The sequence below is a fragment of the Schistocerca americana genome, chromosome 2 (genome assembly GCF_021461395.2).
Source record: "Schistocerca americana isolate TAMUIC-IGC-003095 chromosome 2, iqSchAmer2.1, whole genome shotgun sequence".
NCBI classification, from domain to species: Eukaryota; Metazoa; Arthropoda; class Insecta; order Orthoptera; family Acrididae; genus Schistocerca; species Schistocerca americana.
In genome coordinates this window covers 756,593,068-756,599,309 of record NC_060120.1, presented here as the reverse complement: position 1 = coordinate 756,599,309, position 6,242 = coordinate 756,593,068, and positions in this window count along the sequence as shown.

Below are 6,242 nucleotides of genomic sequence, written 5' to 3'. Positions count from 1 at the left end.
GTACACATCTACAAGTGTGACTTTCGACAGCAAAATGAACTTTCTCCTTTATTACTATAATATTTTACGAGCTGAAAACTAATGCTTCAGAATTTCTTGTATGAAAACTCATAAAGCTTTTGAAATAAAACAGCATTATTCTTCGTGTCTTCACATTTGCAGCCTTCTGCGCAAGAGCGCTCTAAATTGTAAAGTGTAACGTGGCGGTGTGTAACGTAACTACATAGGTGCGTGAGTAACAGGGTACTGTAATGGAGTTTCGAGTTCGAAGAGTTAGTCCACCCACAACGCACCCACTCCTTCCGCATGATCATTCCAGACCACGCACCAGCACTGTGACAACTGCAATAATCCAACTCCTTGGGTTCAGTGTCATCGATCATTCCATATACAGTCCTGAGTTGGCCCCATCCGATTCGCATCAGCTATAAAAACTTCAAGAACACCTTCGACGACTCCAGTTTTATAGTGATGAAGCGGTGCACGCAGAGTTGAGGTTGTGGTATCGTCAACAATTCAAGGAATCTACAGGGCGGTATCAACAAACTGGTCTCTAGTTGGGAGAAATGTGTTTGTCGCCATGGTGACCAAGTCGAAAAATGGATATGTAGGCGTGAAGAATACAGATGTAGGAGGTTAATAACGTTTATTTCATTTAAAAGGCTTAAGAGTTTTCACATAAAAAATTCAGAGGCATTACCGTTCAGTTTGCCCTCGTGTATCCAAAATATGACAAGTAGTTTCACTATCGATTACATAATTACCTTATAATAAGACGTATACGATTAGTAATTAATTTTTATGTTTATCAATTTTTTATTGAAATGCATACGACTTGATCAATAATAAGTAAATTTTATTGTTAGTGTTCTATAAAGAAAAAAAAAGATACGGATCTTTACCTGAAAATAAAGATCTGTTTAATAACAATGTATACGTTCTCAGGGAGTTACGAGTGTGAACTGACGTTTTTCTTGAACGCAAGTACACCACTACGTTAGAGACAAACAATAACTTTCTCCCTGATGGCTACACGCGTCGTGGGATGGCAACTACTACACAGAGGAACTAAACTGCTGACTGGCCTCTCAAACGGAGTCCAAAATCGAAAGAGATTTTTGGGGTGGGTGTTGTTCAAAGGCTCGGGCTTCTCGTTCGCTGGCATCCCAGATGTTTTCAATAGGATTGAGATCATGTGACCGGGTTAAGCACATAAGCATCCCCATTTCTCTTGAGTCTTCCGCAACAATAGTAAAACATTATGGGAGCGATGTCCGCCCCTGGTAACTGAGTGGTCAACGCGACGGAATGTCATACCTAACTGACCGGGTTCGATTCCCGGCTGGGTCGGAGATTTTCTCCGCTCAGGGACTGGGTGTTGTGTTGCCCTTATCATCATCATTTCATCCCCATCGACACGCAAGTCGCCGAAGTGGCGTCTCCTCGAAAGACTTGCACCAGGCGAACGGTCTACCCGGCGGGAGGCCCTAGCCACACGGTATTTCCATTTCCATGGGGGATATGGAGTAGCGTGTTGTCTTGCTGAAGATGCAGGTCACATACCGCATACTATAGCTGAGAAACAAGAACTGTTGCATGATATGAATGAAAAGTAGATTGTTGTTATTCAAAACTTACAAGTGGCCTCATTTTACCTCATTTAAAAAACTCCCTGATGAGAGTAGCTCCACTACCAGCTTGAAAAGTTTGCAGCTGGCTGTCAAAATCATCGTCTCACATTGCTTTCCGCCTTTATGTTACCGCTGGCGTGTACTATCACGTATCTCGAGTCACTAGTCAAGGTAAATCTTTTGATTTTTTGAAACATAGTTGTACGAAGCAACAGCGGTGGTAAAACCCTACTAAAATGTTTGATATAATTAAAAAAACACTGTAGATCGAGTACAGTAATTTTATTTTAAAATCGGCGACCAGTTCTTATCAGTAGTTGATCATTTTCAGCGCATCTCCTGCTCACGCCATCCTAGAGCCGTTCATGATCCGTGCCATCATCTCCGGCAGTCAGCATGGAGTAACCGTCTGAAAATACTAAAACACTAATAGAAACCGGTCACCGTTTTTAAAATAAAATTTTGTATGCGATACACACTGTTTTTTATTACATAAAAACTTGTTAAGCCTTTTGATGCTTAGAACGTCCTGTGGTAGCGTTCCGGCGCACTCGCTAATCTCTGTCCTTGTCAGCATTCCGTGAGCAGGGCTACGTATGTCGGATAGTACTTTCAGTACCATTTCACGAGGTATTGCCTGTGGTTAGTAAGACTAGCTACAGGTGGCTGCATCACCGATCGCAGTGCTGTGCTGTCTCCTCTCTAACAATTCCTGATTGTCAAGAACATTTGATTCTGAGCGTGACGGGTATATCCGAAAACAAAAACACACTCATTATGTGATATGAATTACTTCAAAGATAGTGTGTCCCATACGAAGTGGAGCCACGAAGGAATTGCGATCATGACCATAAAAGCCCATCCTCCACTAGTCGAGTCCGTGATGACATCCTAATCACGTACAACGCTGATTCACTCCTTTCGCTGAGGCGGCAGTAGCTTTCTCTTTCCTACGCAGCAGCTATCTCTATTTCAGTTTCTCATGGAAGTTTACTTACTAACTTTTAACGGACCTATTGCATTTCCTAGAGTTAAGAATGATATATCACCCTTGAAAAGGAGGTACTGAATTCTGTTTTCTAACAATCCTCTCTCAAGTCGCGTACTTTGAGTGATATTCGATAAGGCTGCTATGTCGGACGGCTATAACGAAACGCAGGAAGACCTGTGGAAGATCGGTTATTGAAACAGAGGCTGGAATTTAACCCACAAATGCTACCTATTGTGAATAAATGCAACGTATTGCGAAGAAATAAAAGAAGAAATCCTATAAGGGTTGATCACTCTTCTGTCGACATATCACCGGAAACAATAACGACAGTAAAATACCAAGGAGCTAACGACCAAAAGTGGGATTACCATGTAAAGCTAACTGCTGGAAAGCAGATGTCAGACTGAGATTCAAATGGAAGAAACGTAAAAACATGTAATTCATTCACAAAGGAACCCTTAGCATAATTATTACGCTTTCGTCATTAGTCTGGCACCCTCGCTAGAATGCCTGAATGGAAACAGATAAGATTCGAAAAACATCAACACGCTTCGTCACGGGTGCGCTTAGTAAGCAGAAGAGCGTTAAGAAGGTCCTCAGCAGACACCAGTGGCAGTTGTTACAAGTGAGGCGTTGTGTAGCAAAGCCAGTTTTATCATGATATTCGCAGAGTCTGCTTTCTATGAAGAGTCAGACAACATATTACTTCCTCCCAAATATGTCTAGCGAAACGATCACTGGCCTAGCAGTTCTGGGCGCTTCAGTCTGGAACCGCGCGACCGCTACGGTTGCAGGTTCGAATCCTGCCTCGGGGATGGATGTCTGTGATGTCCTTAGGTTAGTTTAAGTAGTTCCAAGTTCTATGGGACTGATGAGCTCAGATGTTAAGTCCTGTAGTGCTCAGATCAATTTGAACCAATGGAAACGATCACGATGAGAAAGACAAATTAGAGATCACAGGAGGCGTAGCGATAGTAGTTTTTCTCATGCACCATTTGCAAATGGAAGATGAAAAGGGTGAGATGGTAGTACCAGCAGACGCAAGTTTCGCCACACACTGTAATGTGGCATGTGGAGTATAGATGCAGATGTAAAGAAGCAAGTACTAAATTCAGCAGTGATCGGAACTGAGCGAATAGCTATCTGGCTGATGGGAACCACACATACATACTGATGGGATCTGGTACCTATTAGTTTCTGGATGTTTTGGCCGAACAGAGTCCTCGAGACCTTGCAAGAGTAGTTTTGCTCCTACAGGCAAGTCCTTGCTCTCCACATATTTCGTCATTCTAGAGCGCTGTCTATGTGCCATGGTTGTATAGTCATCCGCTTACAAATACCTTACTCACAGTTGGTGGATTAGACAACAGTTTTGACCGGCATCTTCTAGCCAAAATGATAAGCTGTCATCTACCACATGAATTTAAATGACCATGGAGAGCTCTCGTCAGGGTGATACTTCTGTGACAAGATACTGGTTTTGATTATGACTCATTAATGTCGAAACGATCTTACTGTCAAATCCAGCAAATGTTGTTAGGACATTTAAGAAGAAGAGTATTTCTAGTAGATCGCTTCCTGCTGTAAAAATTGTATCAAATGAGGCCGGACTGTAGACCTGACCTGCGACAAGCCATAAATACTGGAACAAACCGAGATATTTTCGAGTCCCCCGGAATCTTATGTTGTTTCTGGGTACTTAAGGTAAACTGATGTTTGTAAAATGTAATGGCGCGGGAGAGATAGATAGCGGTGCGTTATGGTTTAACATAAAGGGGCGTAGTGTGGCGAGCCTGAAGTAGCCAAACGACAACCGATGGGCGTTGAACCCTGCACCCTGGCGCGCCGGAGTGGTCGCGCCGCTATAATAAGCACTGCTCGAAGAAGCAGCCCAGTAGCGAGCGGCCTTGCCAACCAGGGCAAAGCAAGCGGCTGGCTCTTGATGAATCACGATGGCGTGGCGGAGTGGAGCAGGCCAGTAGCCTGCCAGGCAGGAAACGCGTCAGGATGACGAACCCTGATCTCCTGGCTGGAACGCTGCATCCGTCAGCGTCGAGCCCCAGCGGCTTGGCGTTAGGAGGGTCACAATTCGTACCTTGGACCATGAGGCGGGGGCAGGATGCCCGATTGGCGATTCTGAGGAGACAGTGGCGGATTGAATGCGGCCTGATGGCTGAGCCGGCAAAACGCGGCAGTTGACTTGCATCCTGGCTGCGCCGATGATAGCTGCATCGGAAGAGCGTCTGCGATTCCACGGCAGAGACCAACACACGGCGGACGTCGATGCATACCTCAGTCTTACCGATTACCTCCTCGGCTGGCCAGGTGGTATATGTAGAGTGTCTCAGGAGGAGTAAACAATATTCAGGGATATACAGCAACGATTATTTGAATCAGAAAACCGTCATATGGACATGCGCACTAATCCGAATGGTTTCCATGGACACATTTAATGTAAAAAATATTCCATTGCATTGTGGCAGGGCGCTACAGCAACCATTTTCGAATTATTTCAGAATAAAAACAGTCTCGGTTGAGAAATTATTTAACATGAATGACGCTTTTCACCCTTTTTGTGGCGTCATTTGACTGTCAATAAAACAACAAGAAACCAACCAACTAAAAAGAAATGGTTGTATCTTACACGACTACACCGGCAAATTGAACTAAAAGTACTAGAAACTTACGCAAAAGTGGCTGGATATGTAACCCACTGTTATAAAGCCAGATAAAACGGAAAATCGATATAACTGTAACTGAACATATAATTCATTCATCATAAAAACATATAAAATTCAAGGTGAACCAAGTTAAAGGAAAAGGAAACCGCCTTCAAGAAGGGGCAGAAAGGTGGCGGCTAAATTTCGGCAACTAACGCATGTTATTTCTGCTAATCACCTGGCTGCGCCACGGCAGTGCAAAATAGGGGCACATTTACAAAATAAACGCGGTACGAGCCGCACGCAGCACAATATCCGTTTGGCGTACACAAAGCTACCACCTTCCTGTATCTTCTTAGTGATGTACTGGCGGTTTTCTTTTCTTTTCGCTAGGTCCACCTTTTACTTAAGTTACTATTACTTTTAGTTCATTTTACGTGCCTAGTCGTGTGAGATAGGGCAATGCCCTATCCTCTGTTTGTTTCTAATTGATTGATTTCTCGTTCTTTATTGACAATCTGATTATGCCCCAAAAGGATGAAACGCGTCATTAATATTAAATAACTTCGCAACCAAGATTGCTTTTAGTCTTAAGCATTTTAATGTACATTGTTATTTATTTTCTGTATTACACAATACTTTCTCATTGTTTACCTTGTACCTCAGAAGTTTAGACAGAGGAAGTCGAGACCAACAGTTTGATATGGGTCACTTATGGTCAGTCAAGTCAAACTATCTTAAATTGTACAATTCTCCATTGTCTGTGTTTTACAATGCACTGTGCAATATCCTTCACACATGCACACATGCCGGCCGGGGTGGCCGAGCGGTTCTAGACGCTACATTCAGGAACCGCGCGACCGCTACGTCACAAGTATGTGTGATGTCCTTAGGTTGCTTCGGTTTAATTAGTTCTAAGTTCTAGGGGACAGATGACCTTAGAAGTTAAGTCCCATAGTG